The following is a 23,939-nucleotide window of genomic DNA, read 5'->3' on the forward strand; positions in this document are numbered from 1 at the left end:
GTTATTCCCTGGGGCTGAAGGGGCGGGGGAAGGGAGAGGTGGTCCTGGAGCCCAGTGGGAGCTGTGGGGGAGGTGGTGTTGGGGAGCTGAAGTCCCAGAGGAAGCAGCTGTCACCAAAGAGAAGACGCTGAGGCAGGGAAGAAACAAGAAGGACATACCCTGAGTGTGCTTCCTTTTTACCCTCTGATCTCCTGCTGTAGCCTTTGGTTGGCTAGGACCAGAGCCACATTTGGAAGCCAGACCCCCACTGGGAGCCAGAAGGCAAGTGAGCTGAGAGATGCAGTTGGTAAGGGTGGATCTCCAGGTGCATGGGCCAGAACAGAGACTGGATTCGGGGGCAAACAGAGTAATCAGCACAAACATGCAGCTGATGTTACTTCATTTTCACTGCTCTGTAATATTCCTTCATAAGATTTATCTCAGTGGTAATATTACACTTATCACGAGATGATTAGATTAAAAGTGAGCTTTCTGAAGGTAGGAATTTTATTGCTTTGCCCACCATTTTCTCCCCAGGGTCAGAGCACACAGTTGGTGCCCCATGAATGTTTGTTGAATGAATAAGTGAATGTTCAACTGTGAAAACACTTGGAAAGTCACAGATTGCTCTGTGCAAGTTCATTTTAATTAATGGAGACCAACTCCAGAGAAGTCAAGTAATTTGCCTAGGGTCAAACAGGTAGTAAGTACGAGAGTCAGGATTTGAATCCTAGACTCCTGTCCCAGGCCAGGGTTGTTCCCATCCCGGTCCAGCTGCCTGGGCCCTCTGGTCTGCTCATCCCTTGCAGGCTCCTTGGGTGGCTGGTTCCCTGTGACAGGTTCTGCCTCTGAGTTACTGCTACTGTGGTTGGGGTGCCTTCTGCAGGAAGCACAAGGAGCCCATCTCGAGAGAAGCAGGTGGCATCTTGCTGGGGACCACTCTGGATTTAGAAGCACATGGCTAGGCTGTATTGAGTGGAAAGGGAAACGTGTCCCTGTACGGTAGAGCTGAGGAAGGGGTTACCCTGGGCCTTGAGGATCTAGCAAGTGGCGGGGGGGCAAGCCCTTGTCAGCCCCCGGGGGGTTAGGGCACAGGTCACAACTGCAACAAATTGGCGACCCCTCCATTGCTGCATGTGGATCACCCACTGCTTCTGAGGGTGTGGACTTAGTGACCTCTAAGAGAACTGTCCCTGGCGCTCAGCCTCGCTGCCTGCCTTCCAGTTTCTGCGGTCACCATAGTCCACCGCGGAGGCTGCCCTGTGGGTGGGCACTGCAGCTCTGGCATGCATCCCACCCGCTGCTGGCTGCTGGCTGCTGGCTGCTTTGGAGCTGGGTAGTTCCAGGTTCAAATCCCAGCTTTCTGTGTGTTCCCGGGGTGACCCCATTTCCATCCTGTACCTCTGTGTCCTCGTGTAAAACAAGGACAGTAAGACAATAAACTCTGCTTTGTAAGACTAGTGTGAGGATACACTAATAAAAATAGTAACAAGAAGATAGCATTGATTGGGCACTTACATGTGAGCATTGACCTAAATGCCTTGTATGTTTTTACTTATTTAGTGCTCACAGCAATTCTATGGGATAAGGACTGCTATTAACCTTTGGCGTACATATGAAGACACTGAGACTCAGAGAGACTGTGACTTGCTAAAGTCACTCACTCAGCATATGTCCGAGGCGGGATTTGAACTCAGGCTATCTGAGTCTGACGGGCATGCTTTCCATTCACTAACGTTTACTGCCTTCTGCGATGGCTTTGCAAATTATTAGTTTGTCGTAGGCCCAAGAACCATCTGGTGTGTGATGAGACTGCCTCAAGACTGTCTCCTATAGATCTGTGCTGTCCAATATGGCAGCCATCGGCCATATGCGGCTCTTTAAATTCAAATTTAAATTAATTAAAATTAAATAAAAACTAAAATTTTAGTTTCTTAGTCACATGAGCTGCATGTGCCTGGTGGACACACCAGATGGGACACTGCGGATAGAGGACATTTCTGTCATTCCAGAAAGTTTTGTCCAGCAGCACTACAGGGGATAACGGCAGAACCTTGAGTTTGGCCAGACAGTGGGCAGGCTGACCCAGAGTATCCTGAGACTCTGAGAAGGGACAGAGAGGAGGACTCTGGCTCCCAGCTAGGATGGAGAAAATGGAATTCACCAGCATTCTTTTCGGGAGGGAGTTCCTGACTAACCCATTTAGTGTAAGACTTGAGAGACTTCATGTCATGTCGAAGGCAAGGGAAAAGACTATTTCAAGGAGTGGGAGGTTAAACTGTTAACACTCAGTGCCCTCAGCAACCCGGAGGCCGTTAGTGAACTAAGCACGTTGTTGTGGTGTAGTGGGCAGTGGAAGCCACACTGGGTGGGATGTGAGGCAGTGGAGACAGCAGGTCTAGATGATTCTTGTTTGGCATCACCTGGGAGCTTGTTTGAAATACAGAATTTCAGGCTCCCCCCTCGGACCTACTGAATTGGAATCTGTGTTTTGACAAGTCCGTCAGGTGATTCATGGACCCACTTACCTTCGAGAATCGCTGCTCTAGTGGAGGTTTGGGTCTTTCCAGATAGGGGACAAAGACAAAGGGAAGTACAGGTTGGCGAGGGAGGTTGGAACAGAGGACCAGGGATTCTGAGTTAGATGAGGAAGAATGTGCAGAGAGGAAGGGGTGATGACTTGGAGGAAGGAAAGTGGTCAGTAGGCAGGGGGCCCTGATGAGGCTGAACAGTGTTAGATGCTATAAGCAAGGGAAAGGAATAGATGAGGAGGGGAACTTCTGGCAACATGGGGACATTGGCATCCTTCCAGAAAGCTGCCCCAGTAGAGCAAGACAGAGGCAAGACCATTGCCCCCAGGGGGAAGTGGCAGGAGCCACTGAAGGGTCAAGGACTGGGTAGGTGCTCACCAAATGGCTTTTATAATCTTCCTTTTTTTTAAAAAAAAATTTATTTATTTATTTATTTATTTATTTATTTTTGGCTGTGTTGGGTCTTCGTTTCTGTGCGAGGGCTTTCTCTAGTTGTGGCAAGCGGGGGCCACTCTTCATCGCAGTGCGCAGGCCTCTCACTATCGCGGCCTCTCTTGTTGCGGAGCACAGGCTCCAGACGCGCAGGCTCAGTAATTGTGGCTCAAGGGCCTAGTTGCTCCGCGGCATGTGGGATCTTCCCAGACCAGGGCTCGAACCCGTGTGCCCTGCATTGGCAGGCAGACTCTCAACCACTGCACCACCAGGGAAGCCCCACCAAATGGCTTTTAATTGACTGATTGAAATGGGTTGGCCTGATGGATGGATGGCGGGACGTGTCTGTAAAATTAGGAGACAGAGGTGAGGGATGCATCTGTGTTTGGAAGAAGGTGTGTGTGTGTGTGTGTGTGTGTGTGTTAGGCATGCACATGGGTGCACAGAGCAGCAGGAGTCTCCTGGGAACAGGCCAAGTCCCTGTCTATGCAGCTGGCTCATGATAGGAATGAGAGGGGACCCCACTGCCCTGATATCAGTCCCAGGACCCCACAGAGCCTACAGGTCCCATGGGCCTTCCACCCGCCTCACTCCGAACTGAACCAACTGACCCTTTTCCCCAACCTGCTTCTTTGTCTGCGTCCTTTTCTCAACATTTCTGTCCACCCACTCGTTCAGCCAGAAACCCGAGGACCAGCCCAGCTGTCCCCTCTGCACACCCATGCCTGGTGAGTCACCTGATCACACCGGCACTGTTTCCCAAATGTTCCCGCGCCACCTCCACACTTCCATCTGCCGCCCTGCTGAGGCCTGAGTTATGTCAGTGTCTTCCCATCATCTCAGTCATCCTCTCACCCTGCCTCCCGCTGATCCACCTCAGCTCCAGGCCCCCATCACACACTTCTCTGGACATTCCCTAGGTCCTTGCCTTTCAGGGGCTCCCTGCTGCCTTTAAGATGGAACTCCCGAACCTGGCTTCAACCATCCATTGTCAACTCATTTTCAAGCACCCCTTCCCTGTCCAGGCCCAGATACGTTTTGTTCTTGAAATTGCCCCGAAGATGCAGACTCCCCATCTTTGTTGTGCTGCTCAAGCCCTGTCTGTGTCTCCTTGGAGCAGTGCTGCCCATTTAGAGGTAACACTTAGTTCTGTCCCCACGGTCCGTTTCACACCCCTCTCATTTGACACTTGTCACAGTTTGTCAGCTGTGTGTTACTTGAATGTCCTCTCTCATAGTCAGACTGTGAGCTCAGAGCGGCCGGGACGGTGTGCGGATACCATGGAGGCCTCTCCGGTTTACTGAGTTTATTAGGATTGCCCAACCCCAGCTGCAGCAGGCCAGGGGTGTACGTGTGTTAGAGACAGTCGTTCTCCAAGTGGTCTCTGGACCAGCAGCATCAGCAGCACCTGGGAACTTGTTAGGAACTCAAATTTTTGACTCCAGCCCTAGGCCTACTGAATCAGGAAGGTTGAGGATGGGCTTAGGACTCTGTGGGAAATTCTGATGCACACGTTGGAGACTCATTGACTGAGGGTAGGTGTCATAACAAATCCAAAAAAGTCTAATGATTAAAATGGGACAGGAGTTTACTCTTTACTCATGAAATATCTAAAATGGATGGCTCTCCTCCAAACAGTGACTCAGGGACCCAGGATCTTCCTATCGTCTGTCATCCATCTTCACCACGTGGCTTCTAAAGTCACCCTGCTCTTCTGCATCAAGTGTTTGAAGGGACAGCTTGTTTTGTGGTATTGTTGTTTTCGTTTGTTTGCTTTAATGGACCAAGCCTTCCCATGGGCTCGAACTCAGCTGCATGGCCACACCTCACTGCAAGGGGAAGCCAGGGGTGTCGGCCACTTTGTGGCGCAGGAAGAAACAGACGCAGGCTTGTGAACAGTGAGACGGTCTCTGCCAAGTGAGATGGTCTTTATTCGTTTATCAAAGGACAGCTGAGCCCCGACCTGGCGCCAGGCCCGGTGCTCATCTGTGGCAATGTGACAGTGGAGGCACCTCAGTCACTGCATTAAATCACTTACTGTAGATAATATATATAGATAGCATGGTTAGGAGAGGCCCCTATAAAGCATGAGTAGGAACTAGGCGGTGAATAGAAGCACAGTACTCATTTGAACTATTTGCAATTTAGGGGCCATACATGGTAGGGTCAGGGTGAGGAAGGGTCCTCCTTATTGTTGGTTCTTTTGTGCCAGACACCATATCATGGTACTTTTAACATTAAATAAGAAAGACTTATGGATGAGGGAAGCAATGCTCAGGGAGGTTAAGCGGTTTGTCCAGAAGGTTGGGTGGGTGGGGGGGGAGTTGAGTTTAAGGCTATGACCCTACAGGGCTTGGGTTTCCATCTGTACCTTGATATCCATGTCAGAGTGCACCCTTCTAGAGGCTTCTCCTCCATATCAGTCTGAGGATCATAGAATTCAGAGCTGGAAGGAAGCCCTGAGGCCGTTTTGCTGAAGGCTCCATCACAAGCTTTGGGCATTCTACTTGCGAATTTCTGCTTTACAGAAGCAGGTTGATGCTCTCAGCTTTCCCCAGGGTGTACCTGGTGTTCTTTGTCTGCCTCACAAGCTCCAAGGCCACTTCTCCCACTATGCTTCGAGCACGCGGAGGTTGAGCAGCGTCTTACCAAATCTACACAAATGCTCATCCAACTCCAGATGTGCCCCCTTCGTTGGTCAGTCGCAGTGGATCCATGCAATCCCCTTAGAACCAGACTGAATCACCCACAGATGTTCTTCTCCTACTAACACAGACCTGGGATCTCTCTAAGTGCTAAATCAATCCTGATCAAAGTCACGCTGGGAGGAACGCTTCATTTTGGTCAAAATTAGATTAAAGGGATTTCTTAAAAGTTAGGCTGGATTTTTTGAAGATGTCCTTTTCCATGGAAAGCAGTTTCCTCCTAAATGGAGAAAAAAATAAATGAAACCTTTTCTCGATCATTTTTGTTTAAAAAAAAAAAAAATCGGAGTCTTATATATTTCTGCCATCTGTTCCCTATTATTTCTGAAACTTTGTGTTGAGTATCTGGGGTGTGGGAGAGACTCAAATGGCCATCAAAATTGTTTTAAGTAATTGAACCTGATAAAATTTGTTAAGTTTTTACCTAATCTCTGGATGATTTGATTGGAGTCAACCAGATGTAAAAATGCCTGTGACAGATTATCCTGTGGCTATATGACATACAATTTTGACAAAATATCTGGAAGACAGCTGCTAAGTATGTGATCTGGGGATTTGACATTGCAGAAGGACAATTCTGTGTACTCAGGAAAGCGTGGAGAAAATCCAGTATAACTTTGGTCATAAGAATGAGTTCTGCTTATTCAAGGAGGAGTTATATTTTGATAATGAGGAGGCATGCAAGATCTACAGATCAGTTCTCCCTAACTGGGAGGAGTGGGCTTTGGGGCACATATGGTCCGGTAACATTTGCACATTAGTAAACCTGTTCTTTCTCCTGGCTCCATTTCTTTTGGGAAAGCTTGTATTTCAAGACCTACTTATATGTCAGTTTCTTCATTGACCCTTCTATAATTCCCATGTCAGTTTGCCTGTCTGTGACACCCATTTCACCAGACAGCACTATCATTACTCACTTAGAGGCTTATCTTTTTAGATGGATTACATAGACCTACATGTGAAATGTAGAATAATATAGCTTCTAAAAGATAACCTAGGGACAGTAATTTTTTGATGTTGTGAAACACAATTATTTCTTAAACATGATAAAAAAAAAACCAACAGATGAGAAGATCGATAATTGGACTTCATCAAAATTAATACTTTTTATTCATCAACACACCAGAATTAAGTGAAAAGGCAACCACAGAATGGAATAGGATATTTATGATATATATGTTACACATGGATTAATAACCAACAAATATAAAGAGGTTCTACAAGTCAATAAGACACAACTTAATTTTTCAAAAAACACAAATTAATACACAAATTTCATCCACTAGTAACTTTAACACTCACAACCCTGTGACCTTGGATTAATCACCTAGGTTTTCAAGCATCAGCATTCACATGTAAAATGGGGATAGTAAGTTTTACCTCCCACACGTTTATCACACATGTAAAGCCCATAGTTTGGTACATAGGAAATGTTCACAATATGTTAACTCCCCTTTCCTTCCTTATTGGACAGCCTAGAAGAATGTAATTTCCTCAAGGGTAAGAACTATTTCTTATTCCCATAAGTCACATAGTAGGCATTTGGTAAGTGTTGGTCAAATGTGAGTGACCATTTGAATGATAAGTGAATAAGTGGAGCTTGTTGTTTCCTTGCAGTATCTGTAATACCTGCACGGATTGTTCCAAAGATGGGGGTCCTGCCCAAAGGCATGTGAGTTCTCTGTGCAATTCTTGGTAGGAATGACCCCTTTCATTGTAGCACTTGCCACTTCTTCATCAGGTGTGTCTGTCGCCACCTCTGTTCTTACCCAGTGTCAGAGCAGCACCTGTGGTGCTGGGGCCTGTCCCTCCTGCTTCCTCTCTGGGGACTCCAGTGACATAGCCCTGCTGGCTCTTTCTGCTTGACCTGTAAACGTGTTCGTGTTGCCCCATCCTGGGAAATAACACCTTGCTTGATTTGCACATGCAAGGATCATGGTGATTGCAGGTAATGACCTCTCACTATTTACTAAACACTGCATATGTATTATCTCATTTATTTCTCACAGTACCCTTTAATGCAAGTACTATAAATATTCCCTTCCTAAGAGTTGAAGAAACTGGGGCTCAGACAGGAGAAATAAATTGCAAGGACCACAGCTCCAGAGCTAAATCCTTGCCTTACAGCCAAGCTTTTGGAGAGAACTGTCTTATCTTCATTGTCTGCCCTTCTTTGCATCTCTTTAGGACTGGATTTCCATGACTGATATGTCCTGGTTTCCTTCCTATTTCTGCAGCTGAACCTTTTCTGTCTGGTCTGAGTTCCTGTTTCAGGGCCTCTCCCTTCAACGTGATGTTCCGCAGAGTGCCGCTCACATACCCCTTCATGTTGCATGTTCTCCCTGTGAGTGATTCCATCCAGTCTCATTATTTTCATTATGACCAGGGATGCTGATGTGTCCTGCACTCTTGTCTCTTGCTGGGACAGTTCCACTGAACTCCCAGCTAATTAGCTGCCAGAGCTACTCCTGTGGATTGCCACAGGCACTCAAGCTCAGGATGTCCTTCCTGAAGTTTTGATCTCCATCAATGGTCCCACCATTCGTTTCATCACCAACACCAGAAAGAAACCTGTGACTTGTCTTAGATTTTTACCTCTCCCTCAATCCTTGCTCCACCCCATCCCCACATCTAGTCAATCAAAATGGACCTGCTGATTTATTGCCTGAATATGCTTGGACTATATTTCTTCTCTACTATCATTATTATTATTACAGCAACTCTCACCAATTCCCAACTGGACTCTTGCAGTGCCTTTTTGGGAGGAGGGGATAAACTTTTATTTTAGAGTATAACGTAAATGCAGAAAAGGGCATGAATAATAACTAAACATACTAATATAAACACCACCCTGATCAAGATACAGAATACAACCAGTACCACAGAAATCTTCCTTGTATCCTTTCCAAGGCGTTCCCCTCCATCTCAAAGGTGTTCTAAGTATTAGAGTAGTTTTTCCTGTTTTTGAATTTTATATAAATAGAATCATAAAGTACGTATTCTTTGTCTTGTTTCTTCCATTCAAAATTGTGTTTCTGAGTCTCATCCGTGTTGTATGTAGCAATAGTTCAGTTTTTGGTTCTTGAATGGTATTTCTTATGTGAATATACCAAAATGTATCCATTCTACTGCTGACAGACATGTGGGTTGTTTCCTGTTTTAACCATAATGAACCATGCTACTGTGGGCGTTCTGTATGTGTTTTTTTGGTAATCTTGGGTTTCATTTCTCTTGCGGGTATAACTAGGAGTGGAATTTTTTTGGTTAAATACATACTGCCAAACAGTATTCTAATGTGACAAATTGGTGTTGTCGTTCTTTTAATATTAGCCATTCTGGCAGTTATATGGTGAGAGCTCATTGTGGTTTTAACCTGCATTTTCCTCATGACTAATGAGGTTGAGCACCTTTACACATATAATTTTTGGCAACTTAGATAACCTCTTTTGTGAATTGTCTGTTCAAGTATTTTGTCTTTTTTGAAAAATTAAGTTGTGTCTTATTGACTTGTAGAAGCTCTTTATATTTGCTGGCTATGAATCCATGTGTAATATATATATCATAAATATCTTATTCCATTCTGTGGGTGCCTTTTCACTTAATTCTGGTGTGTTGATGAATAAAAAGTATTAATTTTGATGAAGTCCAATTATCGATCTTCTCATCTGTTGGTTTTTTTTTTTTTTTTTACCATGTTTAAGAAATACTTGTGTTTCACAACATCAAAAAATTACTGTCCCTAGGTTATCTTTTAGAAGCTATATTATTCTACATTTCACATGTAGGTCTATGTAATCCATCTAAAACTGTTTTGTATAATGTGTTATGTAGAGATCAGGGTTCATTTTATCCACATGGATGTCAATTGACCCGGTAACGTTATTAAAAATATTGTCTTTCCCCAATACATTGGTGTTGAAATTTTGTAATATGTCACATGTCCATAAATGTGTGGGTCCCTTTCTGGATTCCCTGTCCTTTTCTATCACTCTATTTGTCTATCATTATTTTGATACCTCATTGTCTTGATTACTATAGCTTTATCATAAGACTTGACACCAATCCTACCACTCTGCTTTTTATAAAACAAACAACAACAGCAATTATTTATTTGCTCACTTGTCTGTGGTTTAGCTAGAGGTCAGCTGACCTGGTTGGATTCATCATAACCGTGCTATACAAGCTGTGGGTCTAAACAGTTCAGATCTCTGCTCTGTTTTCATACTGAGGCCCAGAATGAAGAAGCAGCTACCTGAGTGGAAGATTCTTATGGCCATGAGAGTGCGAGAATCCAAACCCCAAACCCCAAAGTGCACAAGCATTTTATTAAAAAAAAAAAGGACTTTATTTTTAGAGCAGTTTTAGGTTCACAGCAAAATTGAGTGGGTCATAGAGTTCTCATATAGTTCACACATGTGCTCTTATTTATCAAGATTTTTTTAACTATTCTAGGTTCTTTGTATTTACATATTAATTTTAGCATCAATTTTTAGAAAAGGATTTTGACCAAAATTTACATCGAGCCTGTAGAGCAATTTTAGGAGAATTTACCACTTAGTAAATGGAATCTTCCAGTCTGTGAGTGTGGATTATCTCTTGATTCATTTAGTTAAATTTTTTTTTCCTCTGCAATGTTTTTAAGGCATTTTTTCTTTATTTTTAACTTTCATTTTTTTGTGAAATTATTCTTTTAGATACTGTTTCTGCCCATCCTCTTAGCTCTATCCCTCTGAGATGCCAAACATGCATATGTTGGCCCACTTGATATTATAGGTTACTGAGGTTCTTTATTTTTAAATCATTTTCTCTATGTTGTTCATATTTCTATTTATCTGTGCTCGTGTTTAATAACCCTTTCTTCTGCAGTGTCTGAACTGTTGCTAAGCCCAGAGTAAACTTTTCATTTCAGACCTGGTACTTTATTTTATTTTATTTTTTTGTTTGTTTGTTTTGGCTATGATTCATTTTTTTTTAAACATCTTTATTGAAGTATAATTGCTTCACAATGGTGTGTTAGTTTCTGCTTTGTAACAAAGTGAATCAGCTACACATATACACACGTTCCCATATCTCCTCCCTCCCGCATCTCCCTCCCTCCCACCCTCCCCATCCCACCCCCCCAGGTGGTCACAAAGCACCGAGCTGATCTCCCTGTGCTATGTGGCTGCTTCCCACTAGCTATCTATTTTACGTTTGGTAGTGTATATATGTCCATGCCACTCTCTCACCCTGTCACATCTTACCCCTCCCCCTCCCCATATCCTCAAGTCCATTCTTTAGTAGGTCTGTGTCTTTATTCCCATCTTGCCACTAGGTTCTTCATGACCTTTTTTTTTTTTTCCCTTAGATTCCATATATATGTGTTAGCATACTGTATTTGTTTTTCTCTTTCTGACTTACTTCACTCTGTATAACAGACTCTAACTCCATCCACCTCATTACAAATACCTCCATTTCATTTCTTTTTATGGCTGAGTAATATTCCATTGTATATATGTGCCACATCTTCTTTATCCATTCATCCGATGATGGACACTTAGGTTGCTTCCATGTCCTGGCTATTGTAAATAGAGCTGCAATGAACATTTTGGTACATGACTCTTTTTGAATTATGGTTTTTTCAGGGTGTATGCCCAGTAGTGGGATTGCTGGATCGTATGGTAGTTCTATTTTTAGTTTTTTAAGGAACCTCCATACTGTTCTCCATAGTGGCTGTATCAATTTACATTCCCACCAACAGTGCAAGAGGGTTCCCTTTTCTGCACACCCTCTCCAGCATTTATTGTTTGTAGATTTTTTGATGATGGCCATTCTGACCGGTGTGAGATGATACCTCATTGTAGTTTTGATTTGCATTTCTCTAATGATTAATGACGTTGAGCATTCTTTCATGTGTCTGTTGGCCATCTGTATATCTTCTTTGGAGAAATGTCTATTTAGGTCTTCTGTCCATTTTTGGATTGGGTTGTTTGTTTTTTTGTTATTGAGCTGCATGAGCTGCTTGTAAATCTTGGAGATTAATCCTTTGTCAGTTGCTTCATTTGCAAATATTTTCTCCCATTCTGAGGGTTGTCTTTTTGTCTTGTTTATGGTTTCCTTTGCTGTGCAAAAGCTTTTAAGTTTCATTAGGTCCCATTTGTTTATTTGTGTTTTTATTTCCATTTCTCTAGGAGGTGGGTCAAAAAGGATCTTGCTGTGATGTATGTCATAGAGTGTTCTGCCTATGTTTTCCTCTAAGAGTTTGATAGTGTCTGGCTTTACACTTAGGTCTTTAATCCATTTTGAGTTTATTTTTGTGCATGGTGTCAGGGAGTGTTCTAATTTCATACTTTTACATGTACCTGTCCAATTTTCCCAGCACCACTTATTGAAGAGGCTGTCTTTTCTCCACTGTATATGCTTGCCTCCTTTATCAAAGATAAGGTGACCATATGTGCGTGGGTTTATCTCTGGGCTTTCTATCCTGTTCCATTGATCTATATTTCTGTTTTTGTGCCAGTACCAAACTGTCAGACCTGGTACTTTATAGTCAGAGAATTTACAAATTTCATTTTTACTTTCCATTCTTCTACTGTGATTCCCTATCCTTTCATTCTGTCCAAATTTCCTTTAACACCTTTAGTACATTTATAATAGTTATTTTGAAGTTCCCATCTGTGGATTCTAACATCTGAATCGCCTTGAGGTCTGTTTTTTTTGACCGTGTGTGTGTGTGTGTGTGTGTGTGTGTGTGTTCCTTTTTCTTAACGTAAGAATAGTGGCTACTCACTATGGAGAACAGTATGGAGGTTCCTTAAAAAACAGAAAATAGAACTACCATATGACCCAGCAATCCCACTACTGGGCATATACCCAGAGAAAATCATAATTCAAAAAGACACATGCACCCCAGTGTTCATTGCAGCACTATTTACAATAGCCAGGTCATGGAAGCAACCTAAATGCCCATCGACAGACGAATGGATAAAGAAGATGTGGTACATATATACAAAGGAATATTACTCAGCCATAAAAAGGAACGAAATTGGGTCATTTGTTGAGATGTGGATGGATCTAGAGACTGTCATACAGAGTGAAGTAAGTCAGAAAGAGAAAAACAAATATCGTATATGAACGCATGTATGTGGAACCTAGAAAAATGGTACAGATGAACCGGTTTGCAGGGCAGAAGTTGAGACACAGATGTAGAGAACAAACGTATGGACACCAAGGGGGGAAAGCCGCAGGGGGATGGGGATGGTGGTGTGATGAAATGGGCGATTGGGATTGACATGTATACACTGATGTGTATAAAATTGATGACTAATAAGAACCTGCTGTATAAAAAAATAAAAAAAATAAAATTCAAAAACTAAAAAAAAAAAAAGAATAGTGGCTACTATGCTGCAGGTAGTCTGGCTTATGTCATTTTATTTTAAATGGTATTGAATTTTATCTTGGCAGGAAGTTAAATTACTGGCATGGCCTCCTGAAACTGTCCGGATTGTTTATTCTTTGTTAGGATGGATCTACTTCAATTTTGTCAGTCATCTTATCGTGTGGTCCTTACTTTCAGATGTGATACCTACTCCTGTGACTTGTTTTTTCTGGGGTCTCAACTGAATTGCCACTGCAGCTGGACCAGGATTCCAATGTTTCCTATCCCTGGACAACCTCTGGTATTTCTGTTTAGCTCTCAGCCCTGTATCAACTACTTTCTTCTAGACCTTACAGAGTTTTTGCCTTGCATATATGCAGGCCAGCAGTCACCCAAAGACTGGCATAAAATCCCCACATGTACTCTCTGGTATCCTGTCTTACAAATTCCAGCCACTTCAGCAGCCCCAAAACTCCAGTTCTGCCTCCTTAACTCAGCAGGACTGCCATGCTGTGCTTGGGCTCCACCTCCCTCTACTGGGGTCTAGAAACCTCCACCTCCCTGCCCCCAGGACACTCATTGATCCATCTAGGATGCAGTGAGTAGAGTGGGAAAATACATGTGAAGTAACAGGTCCAAAGCTCTCTCCAGGATGTGGTCTTGCCTTTGCTCTATCCCATGTGATTCTTAGAACTCTTGAAAGATAAAGCTGGGAGGAAGGTGACCTGAGGCATCACCTGTTCCACAGACCTTGTTGAACCAGTGGAGAAACTGAGGCCCTGAGAGGGCAAGGGGCTTGTCCAACAGCCTCATGGGGAATTGGCACTCTTATCTAGACCCTAATTCTGCTTACTTATTTCCATGACTCCTTTTTCTTATATGTAATGTCATTTCTTCAAAACTGAAAAGAAAATGTTAAAGGAATCTAAGAGTCCCATTTTAGGTAAATGGTGACATTTCTGAAGAACAGGAGTGATAAGAAGGCAGATAGTATAGTGTATACTGGGAAGAGAGAAGAGAGAGATTTTTGTCCCTGAGAAGCCTTTGGGTGCTGGGCTCCAGGAGGAAGATACTTGAGACTCTTTAGAACCTTCACAACGTGCTCTCAAGAATTTTCTTTATTCTTATTCAACCCTCAGCCAGCAGCAGTTAAAAAACATTGTAATGTTATTACTTCGCTTTTTTTTTTTTTGAGGTAATATATTTAAGTGGTTCAAAAATCAAAAGACACAAAAGAATGTGCACTGAAAGTTCATCCTTCCATTCCTTATCCCAGCCACGCATTTGTCTTCCCTGGAGAGTGTTATGTTTTCTTGTGTATCTTTCCAGAGGTATTTTATGTGTCGATTAATCAAATTCCCATGCTATTGTCTTCTTTTTCTTGCATAGACTGTTGCATATTACACAAGCTCTTTTGAGTCTTACTTTTTCCCGCATTTAATGTACCTTGGATATCTTTCTGTATTTGGACATAAAGAGTTCCCTCTACTTTCTAAAAGCTCCAGGATGTTCCACTGTGGATGTACCATCGTTTATTTAACTGGTTCCTATGAATGAGCATTTGGATTAGTTCCAGTCTTTTGCTATCAAACAATACTGCAGTGAATAACCTTTTGCAAACGTCATTTCATCGTGCAAGCATATCTTTAGTATAGTTTCCTAGGTCCGGGGTTACTGAACATTTTTAACTTTGGTAGATATTGTCTATTTATTCACCAGAGGGATTGTGCAATTTACATGCCTCCCGGCAATAGGTGAGAGTTGGCATCCACTTTGACTGTTGTATTTTCAAGCTGGAAATCACCATATGTATCAACTTTTCCATTCCCCTTGTGTTATGAATAGAAAATCTGAGGCCTAGAGCTATAACCAGGGTCATGCTGATGGTCAGTTGCAGAGGTGGGCCTGAATCCCAGTATCCTAACTGCTCAGCCTGAGTGGTCTGCAGAACCCGAAGATACTTCGACGTGGACTGTCCCTGGCCAAGCATGTTGTCTTATTGTACATCCTCAACTCAGTAGAGAAGTACACGGAGCTTGACTCTTAGTACCCAAAGCTCTCAGGACCTCTTTCCTGGGATGCTGTGTGATGTTCTCTTCTCTTAAAATAAGTGTTAATCTACCCACTGGCAAGCCAGCTATGGCCTAAGAAAAACGAAGCCAGTGACCAGGCTGGGCAGAACTCACAATTAGATCCTGCAGGGCTTGATGAAAGGGGCCACCTTGGCACCTGGGCAACAAGAGCCTCTTCAGGGGAGAAAAGAGATGTCATTCAGGATCCTTTACCTAATGACGTCCCTGTTGCAGTCAAAATGCCCTTGCAGTTGGTGGCCCCCACATGGCCTCTGACTCATTAGTCCAGGTAAAGAGAGGCACGTTATGCTCCTCATTTTGAAGTGGGACTCTTGTCAACATCCCTGCTTCCACTTGAACACGATGTCGGATTATTCAGGCATCAAGGTGTGAAGGAAGGTTTGCACAACGGATAAGAGTCATGGGCTGTAGAGTCAGGCCACCTGGACTTGCATCGCAGTCCTGTCATTAGGACTTAGCATCTGTGTGAACTTGAGCCAATTATTTTCTCTCTCAGCCTCATTTTCCCCACTTGTAACCCTATTAGATGGGATGGGCTAGATAATGTTGCAATAATAAACAACCCCAAATGTGAGAGAATCTGCAAACAGGATGTGTTTTGTTCACGTTACTTGGCCACTGGGGGCTGGATAGGGCTTTTACTCTATGCTTATCCTTGTTTTTCTGGGACCCAGGAGGGTAGAGCAGCCACCGTCTGGAAATTTGCTGGTGACTGTGACAAAGATGAGAAGAGGACGTGGGGAAGTGTGCACTGGCTCATAAAGTTTCTATCCAGAAGGACATAAGTGCCTTTTCACTCACATTTTAATAACCAAAGCAAGCCTGGTGTGTTTCTGAGTTTACATGGGCCACCTGGTCTTAGGGCTGTCAGTTACCAAGGCAGCTGCCACTTTCCACACCTCCCTGGTCATCTCAGTCTGCATTCGCTGCCCATTCTCTCCACTGCTCCATGTGGAATGGGATGTCTCCCTGGAGTCCTCTCCCTGGACTTGACTTTCTCAGTGCAAGGCTCTTTGTTAATGCGAATGCTGATGTCATTCTTGTGGAGGTAGATGTGGGTAGTTACAACCCATTTTCCAGGTTATAAAACTGAAACTCTCAGAGACTAAGTACCTTCCCCAGGGTCACACAGCAAATAAATAGGAAAACAGAGAAGTATAATCTATTGAGCAATTATCCTCCTGATCTTTTTTTTTTTTTAAAAAACACAGAAGGCTGTTTGTTTTTTTTAATTTTATTTATTTATTTATTTATTTATTTTATTTTTGGCTGTGTTGGGTCTTCGTTTCTGTGCGAGGGCTTTCTCTAGTTGTGGCGAGCGGGGGCCACTCTTCGTCGCGGTGCGCGGGCTTCTCACTATCGTGGTCTCTCTTGTTGCGGAGCACAAGCTCCAGACGCGCAGGCTCAGTAGTTGTGGCTCACGGGCCCAGTTGCTCCGCGGCATGTGGGATCTTCCCAGACCAGGGCTCGAACCCGTGTCCCCTGCATTGGCAGGCAGATTCTCAACCACTGTGCCACCAGGGAAGCCCCCTCCTGATCTTTATTCTGGTAAGGAACTGAGGCCATGGGACATTAAGCAACTGACTCAAGGACACTCAAAAAGGCAGCAATGGGGAGATTTTAGGGTCAAACAGAAAGAGCCAGAGCCCTAAGGGAAATGGGCTTTGTAAGTGTGGAAACAGTAGAGCACACCAATCACCTTTGGCCATTTGCACAGACTGCGATTTTAGACGCAAGGGTGGATGTCTGTGTTTTTTCCTCTTGGGCAAGGAGGTGAATGGCGTCAGGGAGGACTTGTGTGGAACTTCCAGAGGAAAGTCATTTGTGATGCGATGATATATTCATCTAACTAAGACGTTCCCTCCCTCTAGTGGAATTTTATGAAACCCCAGCTCTTGTGTGGCCCTCTCTTTCAAGAAGCTTGAACTCTTGGGAGACTGTGCTTCACTCTCAGACCCTATACTGGTCTGTTCAGCATGGACTGGGGGCAAGAACAATCTTGTTCTTGTATAATTTTTAAAAATTCTTAAAATGATATCAGAAGACTAAAGAGAACTTTGAACCTACAGTCTTGTCACCCTTGCACATCCAAAGTCCCTTTGATTTTCTTTTTTATATCCACCTCTGTGTGTTTGGCAGAGATGCCAACAGAAGAGAATACCATTTTAATTTCATGTATTTTTAAGTTAATGTTGCATTACACATATTTTGTGTGTTCCTTTATGGCCTTTGGCATATTTATATTTAACAAGTAAATGTACCTACATGTATTGGTTTTCTTTGGCTTCAAGACAAATTACCACAAACTCAGCAGCTTAAGAGAACGTGTGATTATCTCAGAGTCCTGCAGATCCTGAGCGCAGGCACGGTGTAGCTGGGCTTTCCATTCAGGAGAGGCTGAAATAACGGTGTCAGCGGGGCTGAATTCTCACTGGAAGGTGCTGGGAAGAATCTGCTTCCCTGCTCACTCTTGCTGTTGTGGCTGAATTGTGTTCCTTGTGATTGTAGGACTGAAGTCCCATTTCTTTGCTGGCTCTCAGCCAGGGGCCACTCTCATCTTCTAGAGGCCACCCACAGTCTTTGTCACATGGCCTCTTGCATCTTCAAAGCCAGCAATGGAGAATCTCCCTTGCATCAAAAACCTTCCTCGGGGCTTCCCTGGTGGCACAGTGGTTAAGAATCAGCCTGCCAATGCAGGGTACATGGGTTCGAGCCCTGGTCCGGGAGGATCCCACATGCCGCGGAGCAACGAAGCCTGTGTGCTGCAGCTACTGAGCCTGAGTGCCACAACTACTGAAGCTCGCGTGCCTAGAGCCCATGCTCCGCAGTAAGAGAAGCCACCGCAATGAGAAGGCTGCTCACCGCACCAAAGAGTAGCCCCTGCTTGACACAACTAGAGAATGCCTGCACGCAGCAACGAAGGCCGAACGCAGCCAAAAATAAATAAATAAATAAATATATTAAAAACAAAAACAAAAAACCTTCCTGCACTTCAAATCCCTTTCACCAGGAAGAGCCCCATCTCTTTTAAGGGCACCTGACTAGGTCAGGTTTACTCAGGATCATCTCCCTTTCTTAGAATCCACTGTGCCACATACCATAACCTACCCACGGTCCCAAGGATTATACAGGGCATGAGTACTGGGGAACGTGAGTGCAGAGAGAGATCTCAGATATCTACTGCATCTTTATTAAAATTGCATTCACTTCCTAGGGCTGTGGCAATGAAGTACCGAAGACTGGATGTGGTAAAACAATAGAAATTTATTCCCTCACAGTTCTGGAGGCTTGGAAGTCTTACGTTAAGGTGTTGTCAGGGCCATGCTCTCTCTGAAACCTGTAGGGAAATCCTTCCTTGCCTCTTCCTAGCATCTGGTGGTTTGCTGGAGATCTTTGTTTTTTTTGGGTTTTTTAAAATTATTTAATTTTTTAATTTTAAAAATTTTTATTGGAGTATAGTTGATTTAAAATGTGGTAGTTTCTGCTGTACAGCAAAGTGAATCAGTTATACACACATCCACTCTTCTTTAGATTCTTTTCCCATATAGGCCATTACAGAGTATTGAGTAGAGTTCCCTGTGCTATACAGTAGGTCCTTATTAGTTATCTGTTTTATATATAGTAATGTGTATATGTCAGTCCTGATCTCCCAATTTATCCCTCCTCTCCCCTTACCCCCTGTTTACCAGAAGTTTGTTTTCTACATCTGTAACTCTATTTCTGTTTCGTAGATAAGTTCGTTTGTACCCTTTTTTTAGATTCCACATATGATGCCGGAGACCTTTGTAATTCCTTGGCTTGTAGGTGCATGACTCCAGTCCTCCATCTTCAAATGGTGTTCTCCCTGTGTCACTCACTGTGTCTTCACAGGGCTGTCTTCTTAGAAGGACACCAGTCAGATTGGTTTAGGACACACTCTATTCCAGTGTGACCTCCTCTTAACTCATTATATCTGCAACCACCCTATTTCCTAATAGGGCAAAATTCAGAGGTACTGGGGGTTAGGACTTCAAAATATCCTTTCACAGGGACAGAATCCAACCTATGACAGCAGTAGTCCTTCATTGTTTCACGATTCTGTATAGATAATCTAGTAATGATCATTGTTGACTATGACATGGTCTCAGTCTTCATTATTTCGTTATTGTAGAGTTCTTGGGATGACATCTCTGCACAGAAATTCTTTGCAATAGAGGAAGAAGGATCCCAGTTTCTGAAAATGACTACTATGTGCCAGGTGCTGAGGTGGATATGTGTCCATATGTTTTATATTGTATCTTTAGTACAAACTTTTGAGATATCAGTAACATTTCATAAATGAAGAAACTCTAGTGCAGAAAGAAACTTGCTCAAATGTATATATCCAGTGTAACTGTCAATCAAGACCCAGAGAGGAAAATACAAACCCTAGATATTTCAAACAGAAAGAATTTAATGTAGGGAATTGGTTACAAGGATGAGCCAATTCAGAGATTAACAATGACCAGAAGCTACTACCACCCCTTGGTTGGCTGGTCAAAAGATACAGTATTATTGGAGTTCAGAGCTTTGGGTTACCGTAAAGAAGGTGGAACTATGGTGGAAATTCCAGGAGAAGCTGGAGGTGCCATAGGAGCCCCTGCCTGAGTCAGAGATAGAGATAGAGAGGAAGAAAGGAAAGAAAAAGAGAGAAAGAAAGGAAAGAAAAGATAGGAAGGAAGGAAGAAAGGAAGGCAGGCAGGCATATATGCCTACCTGGGTTACATATATATACACATCCCTTCTGCCTACCCTCCCGTCTCCTCTAAGTCCACCTAACTGGTCAAATCAGAAGCCAACTGACAACAGGAGCTTGGTAAACCTGTTTCTACACCCCCCCCCGCCCCTCCCACCTACCTCTCCCCTATTATACAGAGCAGAGTAAGGTCAAGGAATTTATCTGATGGTAAATGGCCTAGGGTCGTCCTACTTAATAACAGTAAGAATAATGTTAGTAACATAATTATATTAATAGCTAAAATTTGCTACATGCTTATTATTACTATGTGCCAGGTGCTGTAGAAATTCTCAACTTATATTTTCTCATTTAATCCTCGTAACAACTCCATGAAGTAGGTACTGTTACAACTCCTGTCTTACAGTTGGGTAAACCAAGGCTCAGAGAGGTTAAATACTTTGCTCAAAGTCACACAGTTGATGAGTGGAGTCTGGACTCATCCAGTTCTATGTGATTTCTCAACCATTGTTCAAACACTAGTGACGTTGATGTAACTATTTATATATTTATTCTAATGCATAACTAAAGGCAGGACAGATAGAACATGAAATTGTAAATATCAGACGTGGTTCCCAGAAGACCCTTTGGCCGTGAACTTGTGAGCTGTTGGGGCCTCCAGTGAACTTGGAGCAACAACCACCTGTCACCAGTTTATTCCCTGGTTGTGTTCCAGCCTTGAGGCCTCCAAGCGTGTAAGCAGCTTGGAAGAGCAAGCAGACATGACAGAAGCCAGGGCCGCCATGTGGATTGCATTAAGTGAGACAAGGTAACGAGGAAGTGCTTTGCAAATCAGAGAGCACCCAGCAGATGACAAGTGACACTATTACAACAGACCAAAGCCTGCATTTTCAGATGGGCTTTGATTTGCACATTATTATTTTGACTCTTCTTTGGAATATGAATTGAATAGGAAAGGCATTTGGTTCAGCGCAGGAAAAAACTGAACAGCCAAGTGTATCGAGCTTCTGTTCTGTGTCAGCCCCTGCCCTGGACATTGCACATCTCTTTATTTCAAAGAGCTTTGCAGTCTGGTGGGGGAGGGTCACCGAGAAGTGAACATAATTGATGTGACCTGTGCTGTAATCATTGTATGTGAAGCTTAGGGAAGTGATAGGAAAGACGATTTATTTTCTCTAGCTGGGGTCAGAGAAACCTTCCCAAACTAGTTCTCCTGGGGGAAAGGAGGGGAGGGGCTTTCCAGGTGACAGGGTTTGCATTTGCCTGGACTGGTCCTTAGGGAGTGGAGATGGACTCAGCCGGGGGTCCGGATCATGAATCAGTCCAGGTCAGGCCAAGGAAGTGGAACACTTTTTTGAGGTACCAGTGACCTCCAGCTAAAGACCGCCAGGAACAGACCTGTAGTTGGACAAGTTGGGTTTATGATTCATTGCTGTGAAGGAGAATGCAGACCATGGAGAACCACAATGCGTCTTAGTAAAAAGGTGTCAGAAAGGACTTATTATAGGATTTGGACTGTGGTTGGATGATTTGGGAGAAGGTCCAAGGAAGTGGGGATTTGCCCTAGACTGAGAGCTGTCAGGAAGTGGGGACCATTCTATGATTTGCTATTTGGATGAATTTAATCTAGATGGAGGAAATACTAGAGCAAGACTATGGCTATAATTGGTAGAGATGTAGCAGCCACTCATAAGAGCCAGGAGAGGGAGGTATATATTGCATGGTCTGTGCAGTGATCTTGTCTTCGTCTTCCTTAGAAAAAATTATTAAGTGATCTTGTTTGCCTCCCTTCATAATGATCACAGAGTGACGTGGTTTGATCTTGGTCTTCTGTGAGATTAAGTCCAACAGGAGAAAAACGTGCCCTAACGGGGGGTGCCAGACACCTTCCAGCAACCTCACACCCTAGCTGATGGTACCAGGATGGCTCCTGGGTATCAGGGGATGCTCTTCTCTTTCTCAGGGGTAGTCGGGAGCCACCGAGAGCTAACGGGCAGGGGAAAATCAAGAGCTCATCTGCTTTTGCAAAGCTCCCTCGGGCAGACGTGTTGTCTCTGGGGCTGGCTCCTCCTCTAAATGGCCTTGGAAGAGTTCCTTCCCTCTTGGAGATCAACTTTTCTCGCTCGTAAACAGAAGGAGTGAGACTGTGTGGTCTCTAAGCTTCCTCTCCCAAGAGCTGAGGTCTCATGATTCGCTCTCTGGGGAATGAATGAAGCCTGGGTTGCAGTGAGAAGCGCAGAGACAGGAGCGTCAGCTGGACCGCGAGAACTCTGTGTTGCTGGCCCACTGCACACAGCTCCGTCTCCCACAGATCACTGTCAGGCTGGGGTGTAGGGAGGCGTGTGGTGACCACGGGTCATTTTGCCCCTCAACCTCCAGTCACCACACTCCTGGTAATATTTTTTTCTTCCTCCCTCCCTCTGTTCCTTCTTTCCTTTCTTTCTCTCTCTCTCTCTTTTTTTTTTCTTTCTATTTTTTGGCTTAATCAACAAGGGAATGCATTGGTTTATGAAAATAAATAACCAAAGATTAGTTCTCACAGGCTCCTAACGGGGGCTAAGCAAAGGCTCAGTGGGTCACACATTCCACTTTCTTGCGCTTTCTCCCGCTCTTCCAAGAATTCTTGTCTTTTCTTGTTGGCTTACTTCTGTCGTGTTCTCCTTGTCTGGTCCCACATGGTTAGATGAAGGCTGTAGTGGAGCTAATCCTCACCTTCTCTTTTAATGGTTGAACAAACTACTTCTGCCCGCCACTGGGCAGATTTGGGTCCTGTGTCCATCCCTGCACTGGGTAGGGGTGCGGTGGGAGGGATGCTGATTCTGTTTAAAGGGCACGGAAAGATTCATTCAGCTAAGCCGAATCAGAACCCACTCCTGGAGTTGATGGCAGGGTCAGATCATAAGCCGTAGGGGCTGGCTGTGGAAAAGAGGTCTCCAAGAGAAATCTGGGACAGTGCTTAATCAGAAGAATTGTGAATTGGAATGAGAGGCTGAAACAAAACTAGGGTTGCCCTCCTCAGGTGTGCTCAGGGAAGTGGCAGTTGTGGTGAGCAGCGCTTTGGGGTCCAGGAGGTCTGTGATCCAGCCCAGGACTGCCACTGTCTTTCTAAGGGACGCTGGGTAAACGTCCTCTTGCTGTCTCTTGGTTGCCAGTTCCCACTAGGTCGCTGGGGCTAGAACGGCCCTGTCCCAGTTCTGTAGGGCTGTGGGTCCTTACCCTGCTGTCCAAGGGCCTTGTGTTCACTACAGGATACAGGACAACTATCCCAAGGGGGCTAGAAGCCCTTTGTTCACTCAGATGCTACAAATTGGATCTGTGGAGGGTTCAGTATGTCAGGGAAGCTCTCGTCAGGTGCAGAGCAGAGAACCCATTCAGGATTCTGGAATCAAATGAGTTTTCACACCAGCCTCTTACGGCTCCTCCAGCCAGCTGACCCTCACCTGGTGTCGCCTTCCTTGTAGCCATGGGCTCTCTGTTTGTACTTCACTATTTGTGTTGAGCGCTGGGGATGTTACTGAGAATGACACACTGAGACGGTGGGGCAAACAAACACCTTCTGGGTCCAGCGACATGAAGACTCTCAGAACAGCTCAAAGACTGGCTGTCAGAGCAAGCCCGTCATTATAAAATCGCCAGTCGTGGAGGGCAGAGGAGAATCTGTTTGAAGTCCAGCAGGCCTCCAGGAGAGGGTGGGAGTGGCGGGTGTGGGTAGAAGGGGCTGTGGTCGGCGGGTACGGACTGTGTGAGCAGGTGTGGGAGGTTGGTGACGAGTGTGGGAGTGTGAGGTGGGGAAGCAGGATGTTGGGGGACGAGAGGAGGTAGGGCTGGGGTTATCCTCAGTGATGTAAGGCTGCGCACGCTCCCTTTCTATTCTGTCTTTGACATGTAGCAGCTCAGTGGCCTTGGGCGTATCTCTCAGAATCTCAGTGTCCCCATCTGTGACCTGGGGAGAAAAAGAATTCTGGTTCTAGCTGTCCCGTGGGGCCTCTGGACACTCAAATATCTCCAAGACATGGAGATGCCTTGAGCCCTCTGACAGGCTACCGAGTGGTGAGGGCTATGGATATGGTGATGGCCGAGCTTGTGATCCTAATGTCTCCAGCCAGGGCCCCTCAAAGTCCTTCTGAG

At 44.4% G+C, this 23,939-nt stretch overlaps 1 protein-coding gene and 1 long non-coding RNA gene across 16 annotated transcripts in view; one reads left to right on the forward strand and one right to left on the reverse strand.

The window, feature by feature from the left end:
* Positions 1–23,939, forward strand: part of PTPRT (protein tyrosine phosphatase receptor type T) — a 1,098,035-nt gene that overhangs the window by 448,528 nt on the left and 625,568 nt on the right. The gene's annotated exons all lie outside the window — the stretch shown is intronic.
* On the reverse strand, positions 5,919–16,279 carry LOC309614093. Its single transcript, XR_014236013.1, has 2 exons — positions 12,163–16,279; positions 5,919–10,558 (listed from the first exon to the last, which is right to left on the reverse strand). It is a non-coding gene; the product is annotated as an uncharacterized lncRNA (long non-coding RNA).

This window comes from Balaenoptera borealis (assembly GCF_965194805.1).
Source record: "Balaenoptera borealis genome assembly, chromosome: 16".
Taxonomy (NCBI): domain Eukaryota; kingdom Metazoa; phylum Chordata; class Mammalia; order Artiodactyla; family Balaenopteridae; genus Balaenoptera; species Balaenoptera borealis.